Genomic DNA, 18,597 nt, shown 5'->3' on the forward strand with positions numbered 1-18,597 from the left:
TTCTCTTCCCTTCGAAACGGCACAATTTTCTATTGGTTGGCAGTTGATAACTGTCCTGTACATAGCGTGCCTACATTTTTCAACACATCTTCAGAATGTGTCCTTGACTTTATCATGTACCACTGGCCGCATGGTCCGTGTGTGACCACATCGACACGCATGCACAAGACCAGGCGGATGGAGATAAAGGCTTGGCAGGTGGCAGTTGAACAGCCTCCTTTAGCTGTGAGCAGCACCACTCCATCCAGGATGCCCTGGCCATCACTGGAGCTGTGAGTTATTACTTTGGGGTTTCCTGTCAGTACGGACACACACACACACACACACACACGCACACATGCTTGTATGTACAGTACATGAGACATACAGTTGGTAATAAAAGCCATCCTACCCATCTTCAAATAAATTTTGTGATGTAAAAATAAAGTTCAGAAACTCAAGTAGACTTTCCCTGACTTTTTTTTTTAATCGAGCAAAAGCCTGATTTTACTGACCGGTATTTTGAAATGTTCATAATTTCCTTCACCTTGACTAAGGCCACAGTTTCAGCTAAAGAAAAATGACCCCAATGCATGATGATGCCACTTCCATGCTTCACTGTAGGGATGGTGTTCTCCTGGTGACTGGCAGTGTTGTGTTTGCATGAACAATACTTTTTGGAATTATGGCCAAAAAGTTCAACCATTGTTTCTTCGCATCACAACACATTTTTCCTCATTTGTGGGAGATTTTGAGCCTTCTGCCTTCTGCTCAAAAGAACTATGTCACCGCCCTTCACTGTCCTGCTGATTCGGATTCCTCGGGCAGGCAGGGGAGGGTCCTCTTGATTGGAGCCACCTGGCTAAAGTGCTATAATATAAAGGGTGTCCCAAAAAATGTAAACAGTTTTAAGCAGCTTCTAACTCAATTGTTTGTTCTTTCTTTGCACATTGAGCCCATTTAACATATTGATGGCAGTCAGATTAAACTTTGTAAAATACTACTGCAGGTATGAAAACGCAGTAGAAGTGTCATGCAATTCAATTCTTTTTGTTTGTTGTTGTTTAAAATAAATCATTTATTTGGCCTATGTTGTTGTCTGTATCCCCCATGTTTTGCTACAGAGTGCAGACTCTCATTTTACGAGTTTCGGTGTGATTGGTGAACAGCCTTAGCCCAGTTATGAGAGGGTGTGCACACTTGTACAACCTCCTGATCGCCGTTATTTGGATTTGCTTCCCCTCTCCAAAGTTTTTTTTTTCCGAATCGAGTTGTTCAGTCATATTGAAATCTTTTTAAAAATTGATTTATCTTGGTCTCATATCTTCAAATCACCAAAACCTGAATTTTAGTCAAGGTGTGTAGACTTTTTAGAGCAGAAGGCTTTTCCCTTTATCTTTTGTCCTGAAGTAGACATCACTATATTTGTCTCGACTGTGCTACATGTATCATCGCCTCTCATCAGCATTTAAAACCAGACGGTTGTCCTGGTGAGGTGATGTGAACAGGTGTGTCACACTTTGTATGCATGTCGATGTCTCATGGAACCAGCGCACGTTACTCATAAATTCCAAGAAGGCGATCACCCACAGTGCATGCATCCAAAAGTTGTAAACACATGGACAGAGGAAGATGGATCAGTTTCTACTATGAGAATCACACGCACACACACACACACACCCCCACACACCCACATTTGCTATTTTCGCGGGCACATTTATTTCAACTGACTACGACGGGCATCATTTTGTCCTTAGTTTCTAAAACTGTACATGTATCTTTCCAAACTTGACAAGCTCCTCCAGCAAAGGCAAAATGACTATGATTATCGAGATGTCATTGCGTTACGTCATCCCTTTTCTACAACACCTGGCTACATGACTTCATAAAGTCCCAAATAGAGCTGCAGGTTGCGCACGTGTCCAAACAAGCAAGCAGACTTTCGGGGATTCAATTGAGTAACTGTCTTTTGTCTAATGTAACAAAATGAATAAATAAATACATAAATAACTACACTCCATTCCTTGACACTGTTGGACATCCAATTTTTTTTTTAAATTTCCAAACAAAAATGAATCCTATAACGTAAAATAATAATAATAATAATAATAATTTAAAAAAAAAATCGGGTTTTCATTAGCGCTATGCTGTAATCATCTTCTTAGAAGAACTAAAATAACGTCATTGTTCAACAGGACAACCTTTCTCTTGCCCAAAACACATTTTACACTGATCGGTGTGTAACCAACCAGAGTGTGGAAGCCTTCTTCTGGTTGAAATGAATTTGACATATATTCTGTATTTTCTTTCTTCATTTATGCTAATGAGTGAAAAATCCTTGAAAACCGCTATGGTCAAGGTTTTCAAATGGCGCAAATGTGATATTGTCTCACACACACATACACACACATACACACACGCACATACAGAAGGTTTTCCGGGAGCACGGTGACTCATGTTTCTTGTTTCCTGACTTTTTGCCATTTTGCGCCGTTACAACTTCTATGCTGACCTTTTTCTGCTTTGCAAATATTAAATGTGACACACGACTGAGTAGTGCTGTTGAAATGCTGTCAATCAAATCCATTCAGCGCCGTGTTAAGTTGCTCAGAGGTTTGTAAAAGAGTGTGTTTTTCATCAAGTCGGGCTGTAAAGTACTCTTTATTGACAAATGAGACCCCCTCAAGACTTCCAAAGTCAAACTTGGGTCTATTTTCATGTAGATTTCAAATGACACGTAGCGCAGTATCATTGTGTTTACATTGATTAAACCCGTGAAACAACCCACTTGTGCCAATAGTGACTGACAGTTCAAAACAGTGTATGTGTGTGAAAAGGCGTGTCTCGCATGAATCAATCAGAAGTGATGCATCTTCAATGTTCGACCGCAGAAATGCTCCAGACGAATCTTGAAAATTAGCACTTGATAAAAAAAGAGTACTTATGAGATACAAATGTACAATTATTCCAACAAAAGGCATGTTCCATTTTTGATTTCTCTTGAAGGGGAAGTCAACTCTAAAACATTCTTTAAAATAATATGTTCTATGCACCCCCATGGTATTCTGATTAAAGGGGAAATCAACCCCTGAAAAAAAACTTTTTGCCTTTTATTTTGCCGTTTAATAGCGGTGTGTTACTGTATTTTCGTCCCTTTCCTAATATGTTACGTTAACTCGAATAGAGTAATTGCCCTTTACCATATTACATTCTTGCCCCGGCATTTGTTAAGTATAATAAAAAAAAGTGCCAAGTTTTTATGGGCCAAATAAAATAATCAGGAGGGCAGAAGTTAAAATAAAACCAACACGTGCTCAGGTAGAAGATGCAAACTCCAAAGAGGAGTGTGCGGCTCAGTCTCTGAGGCCAGATTAAAATCCAGAATTTTAGGCCTGCGTGGAAGGCATGTTAACCACGCGGTCACCGGCCTACCACACATTGAGCCTGAAACAAACTAAAAAAAAAGGTTGCACTCGCAGCAGGTTTCTCCTGTGTGTTTGTACCCCATCGAAAACAAAGAGTCAGAAATTCCTCCTCCTAATGATTCATAGCCAAGCACAGAAACTTTGTCTTGTTCTCCCTCCAACTCCCATTCCGCCACTGTTTCATACAACTGTGATTCACGTCTGATAGTTGTTTGTTGGAAAACCCCGTCGACATGTCGCGTACACACAATAGTGCTTCTCGGGATCCAGCGAGTCGATCTCCAACCGTAACTTAAAAGCATCATCCATCACTGTTATCAACAAAGGCCTTCCTAACGGCGCTCCCACACACGTACTGAGTGCTCATAAATGTTCTCTTTCAACAGTATGTTTGTTTCTTATCTGTCACGTAAAGCTTCTTTCATGAACTATCTGTTCATCTCTTTCGTGTTAAGGCACAAGAACTGTCTCGAGCACTCATGCCGATTCGTGACATGTCGTGAGGAAATCCACGATGCTGGTGCACTTGTATTGTTGTGGTGCGGCGAATCTTTGCGTTCAGTTCGGCAAGTTCGATGTGAAGTAAACTGGTATCCCAGCCGACCGCGCCCACAAACCACACTGTCCTAGAACTGGGTCAGATTCCCACTCGGGGTATGCCTCTGCCGGGGCCCATACATCTCGGCTTCCCGCATTTAACCTTCCTTCGCTAACCTTCAGCAACTTCTTTGGCATGAACGCTGGTTCCTGACAAAGGAAGTGAAGGAGGAAGAGGGGGAGTATAGTGAGAAAGGGAGGGAAAATTGCCTGGGCGAGCCAAAAGAGTGGGCCTCAACGTCTATGACGCCTAGCGAGCACTCTCTAACCCCAAAACCACAAAGAATGATCTCCTAGAAGAAAGCCAGAAAGGCATGGTGGAAGGTTTTTTCCTAAAATGACACTGGCTGAAGGCAATATTTAATGAGTAGAGGCCTTTGCGTCATTGTGGCGGCCAGTTGTCTTGGAGGAGAACCAAACACTAGAGTTTGTTTACACTGAGTAACGTGACTCGATAACTATGCTAGCTTGCCACAATCACAACCTAGGTTTTTCTTTTTTTTTTTTCTTTTTTTTTTTTTACTTCTAAAAAAAATATGCTCACGGGCATTATTTACAAATACAGTCAAGCCTCAAATAGCAAAAAGTTGCAAATATTAAGTGCCCAGCTCTGGTAATTACCATAATAATAGTTGAACCATAATAGAAATAGAAATAGAAATAGAAATCCCTTTATTGTCATTGTACTCAAGTGTGCAACGAGATTAGAGGGCTCCCCTCTCCAGTGCAATACAACAATAATACAGACAAATATATAAATTAGATAAATAAATAAGACAGTGCAATGGAATTCAGTACTGAATAGGGCATATAGAAACACATCACAATGCTGTTTTGCAAGGTTAGGGTGGTCTCGTGTGTGTGTGAGAGTTCAGTATGGAGATGGCTCTCGGAAAGAAACTGTTTCTCAGTCTATTGGTCCTTGATTTGATGCATCTGTAGCGCCTGCCAGAGGGCAACAGGTCGAACAGGTGTGAGTTTGGGTGGGTATTGTCTTTGACGATGTTGAGAGCCCTTCTGAGGCACCGGGCGGTGTAGATGTCCGACAGCGAGGGGAGAGGGCAGCCAATAATCCTTTGCGCTGTTTTGACTGTCCTCTGGAGCCTCACTCTGTCCGCCTCAGTGCAGCCGCTGTACCAGGTGGAGACACAGTACGTCAGCAGGCTCTCGATGGACGAGTGGTAGAAGGCCAGCAGCAGCTTCCTGTCCAGGTTGAATTTCCTGAGGACTCTCAGGAAGTGCAGACGTTGGCGGACATTCTTTACCACTGCTGTGGTGTTGTGACTCCAAGAAAGGTCATCGGAGATAATAATAATAATAATACTAATGAAATTTGACATTTGCATTTTATAGCAATTGTTTTTTACTTTCAAATTTTTAGATCAAGTCTATACTATCTGTAAAAGGGAAAGCGACAGTCATTGATGCACTTTTCAGCCATTTGTTGAACACAGAGAGAGAACAGTAACAGATTGACACAATCAGCGCGCTCATGCAGGAGCTGCTGTCAGCCACAATTTATGACCAGATACTTACTTATTCCTACAATGTGTAAAACCCGTTCCAGAATTTCCATGGCCCCTATGATTTGCCCACAGCAATGGGTGTGATAGCAGGATTAAGTTTACATGCAAAAAAAAATTTAAAAAAAGTTTTGCATATTCGAAATAGAATGTGCTATTTTGGCACTGCCAATCAAAACAGAGTGACATTATCTTTTTAAAGTCAAATTTTTACATAAACTGTAACTTGAATTGATTTTCATTGGCTTGAGCAAGTATATCGATTAAAGGTTCCAATGTGCAAGAGAGTATATTACAAAGACCTTTGCAATGCAGGAAGAATATTTTATATCATTTTGGTTTAAATGACCTCTTGCAGAAAAAACAACAACTTTGAACCAGAGGAATGTTGTCAGTCAATGGTGACTAACAGGGCAAACAAAAGCAGTAATTCCGTTTGATGAGCTACGAAGTGTCAAAAGTCCTTTAACACTGCGAGTGAAAAGATTTAGTGGAGTGTAACTCAGGCTAACAAGAATGAGCGGAATCGTTCTCTTTGTCACGGGTGTCACTGCTAAAAGGTTCATTCTCAGTCATAGATCACACTTTTCTAGTCCATTGGTGTGTTACACTTAACGTGAACTCGGACACATTATCATCACCAAACACATTTGGATTATTTTAGAGTGCTGTTTTATGTAAACCGAGTATCCTGTGACACCATTATGGTGAAGTTCTGCTTGCTTAATGTCACACACTGTCAACGGTCATTAATGACCCGTGTCACCTCCCACTGACACTCTGCTTTCAATATGAGGAGGGAGTGAAAAGAACTGCTCCGAGGAGTTGAAGTTGGGAATTAGTTGCTTTCTGCATATCATGTCAAGACTGAGGACTGAACAAGACTTTTTGTTTTCCTGAAGATACAGTAATTTGACTTTGAAACTTTGAATCTTATGTAATATTATAATTTCCAGATCCAAAAGATGGAGCTGGGGGGCGGAACGGTCTGGCCCTCTGGCCTGGCCGGAGAGCCATTTTTTTGGGCCAGGCGGAAGGTGACAAATTTTAAGAAAGGGTTTGATTAGCAAAGGGTTGATTTTAGTCCGTCAATTTTTATTAAGGTCGGAGGGTCGAGGCCGGAACGGTAGAGAGAGGGCTGGAGGACTGACTGGAAAAAAAGGGTCAATTGCCCTGCTCTGACAAAACACAATTGCACTGGTTTTGAGAGTGTATAGTTCCGGACCAAAACCTCATCTTAAGTTTCCCTGGGCCGCTTTAAGCCTTTTGTTGCTCTTGATGCATTAGCGGACTCTGGTTTACTATGTTTACTTTCCAGCTGGGAAAGAGTCTCAATCTGATTGGTTGACGATTCAGATCAAAGTGTCTGCTGGAACATAAAATGGCACGGGACACAAAACAGGTGACGGCAAAAAGCTGTACTTCCATTCTGTTTCTCTTAAGTAAGCTAAATGTTTGCATGAAGCGTCCCGTTCAGTTTTCATGTACTGTAAGCAATGAGACGAGCAGATGACCTCATGGTTATATACAAAAATCCTCAGTATTATTTAAATGATTTACAGCTTTAGCTATGATGTGGCGACCGCTTTGTTAGAATAAACCTCTGAATTCAATGTTGCGTCGACTCCTTATGGGGCAGCTTGCCCCAGAGATCAGAGCCACGTTTCGGAATACCACAGGAGAACATCACCAGCTTTAACCAAGCCCAGATGACGTGATGGATCTGAAGAAACCACATCGCCTGACTGAGGCGAAACCTCGGGATTGGCAGTCGATAGAACAATCTCAATTTCAGATGAGAAATCCTTATTCCACATTTTTAGAGGCTTTCTGGGATTGAAGAGTGGCTTTGCATTGAATCTAAATGATGGTTACGATGTTGATTTTCCTACTAGCACTTGGAACGTAAAGTATCTACACAAATACTAATAATGTTCAGAGATAGCTTTTCATATGGGTCAGCTAAGCTATCAATTTCTAGTCTGTAGCGTGGATCTAGAATCCAGAGCAATAAGTAGAAAACTCAAAAAATAAACTGAAGCTCCTCAGCTGACAATGGAAAGTTGTTTTTGTTACCTCACATTGGCAACATTATTTTTGTTAAGGCCTTGGGCATGCAATCAAGAAGTCTTGTAAGAGGCCCGGAATGACCTGCACCTTGCACTAATTCACTATTTATAAACATTAATCAATCCATGCAGAGCTCCCAAGGAAGTGTGAGAAAAAAAGTCCCAATAAGTGAAAAATCCAAATTAAAACTAAAGCCACCCGATTAATATCACAGGCCAATGGCTGAGAGTTCAATTGAGGAATAAAATACATTTTAAAACACAGAACGCTGCATGGAAGTCAATATGGAAAGGATTATCTTTCAGTGGGTTTTTTTTGTTTTGTTTTTTGCCGATTGGTTGGGGGATGACACGATGGAAGTACGTACATTAGGGAAAGGTGTGACGATACTCAAGAGAAAATACCCCAAAAACAAGCCCCAATTGTGTCAAATGATAATAGAATGCTATTATTTGAAAATGTCTTTCAGCCTAAATTAAATTGAAGCATCTTGGGATATTTTCTTAATGAATAACAAAATGAAATGAAAAAAACCAAAATGATCATATTGCAGTGTGATAACATTCAGTTCCATAAAACCAATTAAAAATTGTCATTGTTATTATTATTATTATTATTGTTGTTATTGACATCCTGGCCACATTCTCAGCTAGTTCCTCCCATGAGGTAGGCACTATTGAACCATTCACACTAAAAAAAACAGCAGACATTCAAATGTTGTCCACCAAATGTTGTAGACAATGGATGGAGAGATTGTGAATCATTTCCAATCAAGATGTTTGGAAACAGTGAGGAGCACAAGAATCCGACGAGCTGGAAGTGCATGAGCTTCCTCTGAAGCACAAAACAACTCAGCAGCAATGACGGTAGCTTTTCTCTGGAGGGTCCAGCTGCTTTGACAAGCGGTCCTCAAGCAGTTTCCTATGAGAGGCAAATTATCCTGCACTCATAATGGAAATATTCACACTTGCCAACACAGATTAAATCATCTGAGACGAAAGCATGTCCAGTCGTCAACCGTTACAAAGTGTTTACATCCGTCTGTCCCAAATGTGATGGATTACCCAGTACAGTCATACACATAACATCATCACCCAAGTGTTTCCATTTGGACACAAACTGTCGAACATTACCCATGAAGAGGTGTCTGATTAGAGCAGATGCAAAAGCACTTCCTCGTCAGGTCTTTGAATGCACCAGCCCGGTGAAGACACTCATACTTCTCCCGAGACACAAATCACATCTCCTCATCTCCTTCGTTGTATCCTGTGAGGCTTTTCCGTTGCCACGCCACACATCTGGAGCCGGTCAATCCACCACTGGCTCCAAATGGAACATGTGAATGTGTTCTGAGAAGCGGCTTAAACAGCTGCTATTAGCTCAGTTTACATGGCTTTGGCAGGAGCGCACCAACGTGCCAACACTTCACGCATTCTGAATTCATCGAGTAAATTGACGTTAATGGGCTGCTTCACAGACGAGGCGGTGGGCCACGGAGCAAAACAACTGGTCACATGTGAAACTAAAAAAAAATAAAATAATAATAATAATCTGACCGTGACTTCCACAGTGTGAGTGTGAGTAGGGCACTGAGAGTGAAAGTGTTTGTGTGTGTGTGTGTGTGTGCAGGAATGGAGTGAGGGGGGTAGAGAGGCAAAAAAATGAAAGCAAACTCTAAAAAAATCAGCATTAGAGCAAAAGGTCAAAACTTAACAGATACCTGGCTTCCTGGGAATATGACTTTTGTGGCCTGGGGCAAAAGCATAGCTCAACTTGTGCAAATACACACGCTTGTAAGTGGGCCAAAGGTAGGAAACAAAAAACCTTTCCCGTTTCCTGTAAGAACATGAAGGGTCAACCATGGTCAACACAAACCTTTTCAAAAAAACACTTATGACGGATGAAGAAGTCACGTGTGCCAATTAAGAAGAAGCAGTATCAACAAGCAACTCAGTTGGACAAATACACAAACATAGACTGGATACAATTAGGACATTATTTCCTTAATTAGAATTTCATATGAAGTTGGGATAGTGATAGTAACATCTGGTTGACTTTCAAGACAAAATTCAAACACTTTAACGAGTGAAAAAGGCCATTTTTTTGCATCCATCCCTTTTCTATAGCGATTGACCTCACGGGTCGTGGGTGACAAGCAGCCTATCCCAGCAAGGATTGTGATACCTCCTGAAAGGCACCTATAGACAAACAAGCATCGCCACGCACCATCACACTTATGGACGATGTAGAGTCATCAATGAGCCTAATTTGCATGTTCTTGGAGTGACTACCTCCAGGTGCTGCCAGAATAAGAATAACAACTGCCTTCCTTTACTTTTAATAATAGCAAATCAAAGTAACATTTGAAGAAAAGAACCATTTGTGAAACGTATCTCCTTCATCTCCAAAGCGCCGATATCCATGACATGACCACCTCCCATACCGGGAAACTCGATGAAGAAAAGTCTGACCCCATCCTAAAATATCATTTCTCTTTATTCAAGATGGATGACATGTTAGACTCATATTACCTTTCATTGTTTTTGTGGTTGCGGCTCCCAAAGCCTCTTTTTTGTGTGTTCATTGCTGATTTTGGCCCATTTTCCAGCTATCATCAACAAAGAGAGGAAGAATATACAGTTGGTTATAATGTGAGACGAAACTATTCCCATGGCTGTAGACCTCAGTAAACCAGTGTTGTACAATTCAAATCAATTTGAGCAGTGCTCGCTTATGAGACAAAATTCATGGGTCTCATTGACGGCATAGTTCTTATCAATCAGTGAAAATAAGTGTGAATACTTAGCTGACTTAAAATATCGACAGGCAATCAGTCGGTCTCGAAACTGACTGGAGTGATGAATTCATAAGAAAAAGGACAGAAATTATGTCTTTTGGGGAAACATTTTATTTCCCGTATAAACACTAAAAACGGCCGTATGTCCGAGTACGCCACAACCGGCACAATGATGAAAATACTTGAAAAGTGCCGACACATCATTTTTGAATAAAGTATTAAAACAGCCACAAAGTGTGAGAAAGGAAGTGCGGAAAACAGCACTGTCAATAAACAAAGACATGGTCCTGATGAGGAAAGTGCCCTTCAGCTGAATATTTCCTATGTCAAACTCTTCCCAGCCAATTCCCGCTGTACTTCTCAAAAAGCAAGTTGGCCCCCTCAGCTGATAAGCATCGACAACAAGCACGTACCTAACCAGCTGCGAATGCCGGCTTTGTGAAACTGCTGATTTATCAGCGCCCCTCACGCTCCTATGTCTCTCCAAGGCCATTAAACACATTGTTCCCAAAGATGCGCCGGCTCTCTTTTCACAGGATTTTATGCTTTGCTGTCCAAAGAGGCGGCAACAGATGTGCAAGAACAGATGTTTCGTGTCTCAAGTCCACAAGGGGAGTCAAAGGCGGGAGACTGGATTTAGTGAGTGAGGACAGTTGGGAGAAAGGAAGAAAAAAAAAAGACATGAGATGAAACGGTGATGAATGACAGAATCTTTATCTCTGCACGCTAAACATCTTCAAGGGAGGGAGTCAGTCCTCTTTAGGAAGTTGTTTAAATACACCATAAAAGCCGCCAAGGCAAGTACTTGAGATGAAAACCCATTTGATGACTTGAATAAATTCAGATTGAATGTGCGCGACTGAAGAAGATTTAACCTATTAAGTGTGAAAAATTCAAACTAATCACATTTTTGGGATTTTCTGTTGGGCTGCCACTAACAATTTTCATAATCGCTTAATATGTCGTGAATCGGATAAAAAAAATCATGCATTAAATTTCATCCCTTTATTTAGAAACAGTAAAAGCAACACATTTATTCTGACTCAATACAAAGATAATCAGTCTGCTTTTATGGAGGGCTACAGAAATCGGATCAAATTAACTGTTGAGAAGTCGAGCATGTGGACAACTGCAAATCCCCCAAAAATATTTATATGATTAATTGACTGTCAAAAAATAATTAGGGATTCATTTGATAATCGATTAGTTGTCGATTAATTGTTTGTCTGTCTGTAATTGCTTGGAGGTAGGATTGCGCAAAAAACAACAAAGTTCCCAGACAACTTTGTGGATGAGCCAAGAAAGTATCTGATCAATTTTGCCATTTATTTTTTGGGATTTATCATCATATTTCATTTTATTTCTTTTTTTTTTTTGGTGCTGCTATATTTTATTGTGTTCTATACATATCTTTATTTTCATACTGAGCTGCTCACTGAAAAGAAAATCAATGTTCTTCAGTTGCACATTATTAAAATGTGGTAAACTGATTTAAATCCTTCCTCTTCTCCTTGAAACAAAAATAATATGTCAGTTACCTTATCAGTAGCACATGAAAATCTATTTTTTTGCAGTATTATTAGTCAAATTAAATTGGCTCAAATTGGTCCATTTTTCTGGGAATAATTTGAGCATTGTTGGAAAGTGGATCCAATGTCTTTGGTACATTGTTTTGTAAATCATATCATCTTGTGGGCCATTTACTTTAGCGATAATGTTGTGACATGAATTTGAAATAATATTGAAAAATTTAGGAATCATACTTTGGGGTATATTTATGGTTAAACCATTAACATGGGCAATTATTTTAAAATAATTGAGGGTGTGTCCATTCCTAGTGAATTTCGAATAGTTGCATGAGGGCTTGCTGCCTTTGTATTCTGTTAAATCTCCCCTAGGAGCTCGGTGGAAAAAACTTTTTTGTTTGACCTGGATGAAGTCTGCGCTCCAACCAGTGCCATTCTAATTAAAATTCTTTGTGGCGAGCTGATTTAATTTGTGGTCCCTTTACGAATTTCCCAAGAGCAGAAGTCTGTTTATTTTGTCATTAGCTACCGTAGCCACAATGGCTGCTTTTTAAAATGCCACGATGTTAAAAAGGAATGAAGTCGAGATCTAGGTTGGTAAACTAAACAGAATTCATCTGTTGTGCGTCTATGGAGCTCCACTTCTTATAGTCTGTGTGCAGCTGTCTGACTTTTCTGCGCTCTCTTCACTTTGTCCAGCAACTTTCCCCCCTTATAGCCCTCCAAATTGCTTCTGGCAATGCCTCCTTTTAGAGAGGGGAAAGGTCCTGGATGACATGTCCCTGTGGGACAGTCAGAGGGACAATCAGGAAGCTTGTGAAATCCACTGCCAATGACTCATTTCAGTCTCTCCGCTACATGTAAAAATTCATCTGCCGCTGTCAGGTCACCTTCAACGCGCACGTGAAACATGCAAGACGTGCACCACAGTGTTAGCCAACAGGAAAATCGCCGAAGGCCTTTGCACCAACCCTTGGTGATTATGCCATTAGGTGGACTATCGGGAGTCATTTGGCAGCAATTCACAGCTCAGTCGCTCATATAATCGAGCTTCCGTAAACAAGGAAGTCTGTTAGTCTAGAGGAAAGATAAAAAAGTCTTTCTTGTAGAAAGGGATCCACAAAACAACACTGAGTTAACACTCACAATCCTGCAATTTCATACAGTGGCATTGCGAGACAATGCAACAATGGAGGCAAAAATACATTTTCCAGTGCCAATTGCTTTCAATAAAACTCAGACTTTCCAAATCCGCCCGCCATAGGTGAAAATCTGTAATGTAGAGACACAATATATATTAAAAAAATATATAAAATTAATAGTTTTACCCCTCCACACACTTTTAACACTCAAACGTACCAAAAACCTTTCATGCCGTAATTATTTCCGGTTTGTACAAGGCGCCGTTAAGAAAGTACTCATTGATATTGCGTCACACACAGATGCTGCAAGAGCAGACACACAGCCAAATAAGGAAAAAAAATAATAGTAATAATAATAAATAAATAATAGTGAGACCTTTCGGTCCCACAGAATGCAATGACATTGTTCCAGATTGTTTTTATGCGTCTGTCTGTTGTTTTTATTTTATTTTTTTCTCTTTATTTGGCCATGCGTCTGCTTGTGTGGCGCCTGTGAGTGACGTCGTCAGTTCATTCTCGACACTAATTGGATCTCGCCCACAGGAGCGGACTGAAATAATAACAGCATCTGACCGTGCCCGCCACTGGAAAATACTGTTTCTATTGTTGTAGCTGTGTGTGCCTTTAAGAGGCGGGGCCTGTGGGATGAGGTCGGGTGTGATATTGCCAAGTCTGCTTGTGAGCGTCTGGGCGTGGGCTGTGGCCAACTGCCGCGTCTGCGTTAATGTGGTATGAGTGTGTTTGTGTTTTGCTGTTCTCCTGCCGCTCGATAAACAGCTGCAATATGAATTTCCGACTGTAACTCCGCTTTCCCACAAGCAAGGGCGTTACGGCAAGTAAGAAGGCTATACTGTAGTGTAATGTAACAAAGTAACACAGTATAGTGGACTTTGTGCTTTTGTCTTGGAATCCTTGACTTTAATGTAAAAGCTTTTTGTTTTCCAGGAATTTATGGCGGACCTGGCAAAAGGTTTCTGGGAATGATGAATAATCTCATCAGTGTCTGTATGTTTTGTTAACCCCAGCAGGCCTCTGGACAACAACTTGCTTGATTGGAAGCATCTCAATTGAGTTCGACGACATCGTCTCTCGCAGCTGCATTTTACTGCTGAAGGAAAAAAAGAACTACTGTGAGATTTATTGGTTAGGACAGATAAATCCAAGTAATGTGAACTCTCCAGCAGTTGTGGATCATAATAAATTACAAACGTTATGATCAGAGTTTAAAGATAACATTAGTGTCATTGGGGGAAATCATCCTATTAATATGAGATTAAAGGTGTGCAATTGAGAGAAAAAGTGTAATTATGAAGAAAAGTCCCAATTTTGCAAGAAAAAAATTAAATTTACCAGATAAAATGTGTCATGTTGTAAAAATTGTCATAATACGATTAAATAGAGTCAGCTGTTACGAAATTGAAGTTTTGCAAAACATTGGAGAATGCGGGCATCGATCCCGCTACCTCTCGCATGCTAAGCGAGCGCTCTACCATTTGAGCTAATTCCCCATGCACAGAGTAGGCCCTATATTTGTTATATAAAGGTAAGTAATACAATTTGAATAGCGTTATATTTTTCTAAGGAAAACAAATACTAAATGTGATCAAAAATAATGTAATAATTTTACAAAAATTAAGTCATGAGCCACAATAGCACAAGACAATGTTAACATTTCACGAAAAATGAGCCGAATGGCCTTTTTTCGATCCTCCAGATAACTAGACCAAAAAACAAAAAAAACGTTTTTCTGCTCTCAACATTAGACTGCAAATGTTACAAATTGGTTTTGTTATTCAGTGTAACCTTTAGAGTTTTTGAACAACTATTAGGATAAGGCTTTAAAGAAAAATGAGAAATACAGTCAGATTTATTTTTTTACACAAATAAGTACTCTGGGAACTTTGTAACATTGGAGATTTCTCTGGAGGTCTCCTCTTGCTGCCATCTGAGGTTATTTCTGATTCACTCAAGCAAAAGGGCAGAAGGAGAGCATGTCGGGAAAGGGAGAAATCAAATATCCCCATGGAGAAATGTGCATGATGCACGTCTAAACATGTAAAAATGTTCGGCGAATGTAATCACTGCCAGAGCAATCAATCAAAGTACAAGTAGGGGGAATGTGCAAATTAAAATTCCCTTTGCTTTGCATTTTGATATCTACAAGGTGAAAGACCAGCTGGTTTGTATCTGCATGTACATTCGTGTTACTCCATTTACTCAATCCATGCGGCACAGATAAACTGGACCCAGCTGCTCGAGTGTGTGCATGTGTGAGTGTGTGTTTGTGTGTCGGAGTTGATCTCACATTGATTGCAATTGAGCAAGCACCATGGTGGGGCACCAAGACGTGAGATTTTGAATACAAAACTCCACTGACCAACGGAATTATCTGCAGAAGCTGAATGACAGCCCAGGATTGAATTGCACTAATAGACTTGCTCAAGGTTTTGGTCCCTTTTGACGTGCCCAACGCAAGTCTAGCTCAAAGCGCAGTCTAACATTGGAGGAACTTTCTTTTTTTTTTTTGGTAGACAGGTGCAGCTCAAAAGGGGTGTTTGCGCCTTTGTAAGAGGGAACACAGCTGACTTTGACATCCACTGCAAGCAGCTCCGCTCATTCCTTTTGAATTCTGCACAGAGAGAGGTGCTCGCAAAGTTCATTTAAAAGGAACTGCAAGAAAATCTCCACTTGTAGCTCAAGTTGGCCACAGTAAAGTGGGCACTTATTTTTGTTTAACAACTTGCCTGTGCTTCTATCAAATTCTCCAAAATCATTTGAAGCCACCTGCACCACAACTTAGACCTGCTGTTAGCTGGTCTAAATTATAGTATACTTTATGTCCCCAAATTGTCAATTGTGGGGCATGTAATAGAAAATGAAGATGAAGATTTTTTTGCCGTCATTCTAAGCAAACGGACCCCCCAAAATTGTTAGGTGTGTTTTATAATGCTGTGTAAATCAAACGTTCTTACACTCAGTCATTTATCAAGTTTTTGTTTTGAAAGACATCAGTATTTATAGGGTTTCCTCCTAATAAACTTGAAAAGAAGAGCAGCCACAAACATTTACTCTGCGCAGACAAACAGATCAAATGGCAGACAAGCAAATGAGCTAACACGGCTCAGATGTCGGCCACATGGTAGTCTGCTTGACCTTGCAATACTTTAATGCCTCCAGGAAGCGTGTGTGCGCAAGAACGGCCACTAAACAATTACGCAGAGGGAATCTGGTTGTCAGCAACTTGACTCTCTTCTTCTGAGAGAATTTATCCAAGTTGGCCATTTGAGGCTAAATTTTTTAGGTAGTATAATTATTTTTTTAATTAATTTTTTTTTGTTCACACTGAAGGACCGTTTTGGCAATTCAAATTCTTTAAATCATTACCAACTGTGTTATGGCATGCTTTTTTACTGTAGCGGTTTGAGTCTTTTTTTTTTCAGGTCAGTGTAAAAAAGGATAATTTTTGGTTATGTTGCAGTCTCGACACAAACTTTTCCAAAAGTATAACAACAAAAAACTTTCCAGTTTTTACTAGGTCGTCGTTAAGGAAACTTACACGGAGACAAGAGGAATGTTGAACATTCTAAACTGAAACTTGAAGCCAGAGACAGTTTTGGTTAGCGAACATCCAATAATGAACAATACTATGCTGTAGTTTGAACAGTAAGATGTGACTTGAATTTTAAACAAAATATTAGACCGCATGGCTACTGAGGACAAGTAAAACTGAACATGGTTTTATGCATTTGAGGGCTTCACAGAAGGTTTCCTGCAATATTTATTTTTTATTTCATGCAAATGTTACTAGAATTGAAAATGTTCATGTATTATGAACACATTTTATCCATACCCAAGAATTCTACATAAAAAATATATAAAAGTGCTATTTGCACTTTCAATTTAATCTCAGCAACCACCCTTTGCATTTAACAGTACATATAAATCAGCTTATGTTTTACAGTGACGTTATTTTGTAAGAGTTGAGTGGAGGTCTAAGGTAGAAAATGTCATGTAATGCTCACTTCCTGTCTACCCTTTTATTTTGAAAGCCTGAAGACAGTTTCTTGTGCCTCAGCTTGACTCGCATCATTACTGTCTCATTGTTTTCACTTGTCCTCTGCACTTTATAACCAGCCCTGCCCTTACCCTCTTTGCCAGATTGCCACTTGTGTTTTTGCCGTACTCGCCACCATTTTTCGCCGCCGGTTTGCCGGACCTGCTCGATCTTCTGACCTTGGATGTTAGCATGGCCTCTGCCTCCCTGCCTTCTACTCCTTGTTTTACTGATTTTGGACCCGGCGTGGATTTTGGACTTGGCCCTTCTTGTCTCCTTTTGGCCGTTCAATGAGTGCCAAAGCACAATTATTTAATTATTTGTATTTAGTGACATCTTTAGTCCATCTGCTTGCCTGAGCCAATTCTTCATTTCATGTGCCTCGCTCATTTGGTGTTCAGGAGGTTCCAGCCTGAACTCCTCCCACTCGTAGGGTCCCACTGCCGATCAAGGATCTCTGTCAAATAAAAGTATTTTAATCTTTTCAGTTCTTGCTGTCATACATTTGGGTCCATACTATATTCATGACAAAAAAAAGGGACATACACTCTAATAGTAAGGAATTAGTCGGGGGGTGGGGGCTGTTCGCCTCACTCGCACCTTATCGTCATCTAGGCTTTCCAAATGATTCTGGGATGCTGAGCAGAGATCTGGCATTCATTTACATTCTTACTGCCTTTTTTTTTTTCTTTAGGAAGAGCGATGGAATTTCAAGTGGCCTCAAAGAAACAGCGCTGCAATCCTTCAGGCAAAAAAAAAAAAAAAGTTGTCCCAATGGGACCACTATGGCTGTGGTTAAAATCTCTTTTGTGTGTCCATCTCCTCTGATTACCCTGAGGCCTCCAGAGTTCCATACAGGCTTGTGTTGTTCGTATGTGCATATTTGGAAACGAGCGTAAGGCTGATTTTACCATTCTTTGCATATCATTATCATCGCTAACTGGAAGAGCATTCATTGCAATCCTTAACAATTGTTATGACAAATGAATGGAGGGATTTTTCCCACTCTGGGCCGTGATGACATAAAGTGTCATTACATCAGCATGCATAAGTGGCAAAATTGTGCTGACACTATACATCTTTATCTTGCATAGTTGAAGTTTGTCAAATGTCAAGATAAAGTTCCAGTTCATGAAAAGGGACCTCAACTGTCTGTGTTAACACTCTTGAGATGTTGTTCATTTTCACATTAGGTTTGGTTGCTACCATTTTTCTTTGTGCTTTTTACACCATGTTAGAATACATATGACCAAAAATAATGTTTTCTGTTAACAAAAATGTACACATTGTATTTAGCAGCTAAAGTAATAGTCTGGCATTGTGTGTTGATGGTGGCATGTCAGGAATGAACGCATCCTTCCAAGGCTCAGAGAATCTGGTGTCAGTTTTCAAACCATTTCATCTGAAATCTGGATCTAATTAGGCTCCTTGTCTGCCAGTGCTGGATGAACACATCCAGATTTTATGCATACACACACACACAC

At 40.3% G+C, this 18,597-nt stretch overlaps 1 non-coding gene across 1 annotated transcript; it reads right to left on the reverse strand.

The window, feature by feature from the left end:
- Positions 1-14,494: 14,494 nt before the first annotated feature.
- On the reverse strand, positions 14,495-14,567 carry trnaa-agc (transfer RNA alanine (anticodon AGC)). Its single transcript has one exon. It is a non-coding gene; the product is annotated as a tRNA-Ala (tRNA).
- Between the last annotated feature and the right edge of the window lie 4,030 nt (positions 14,568-18,597).

This window comes from Idiotropiscis lumnitzeri, chromosome 8, assembly GCF_059441095.1.
Source record: "Idiotropiscis lumnitzeri isolate Australia: NSW breed Sydney's pygmy pipehorse chromosome 8, RoL_Ilum_1.0, whole genome shotgun sequence".
NCBI lineage: Eukaryota > Metazoa > Chordata > Actinopteri > Syngnathiformes > Syngnathidae > Idiotropiscis > Idiotropiscis lumnitzeri.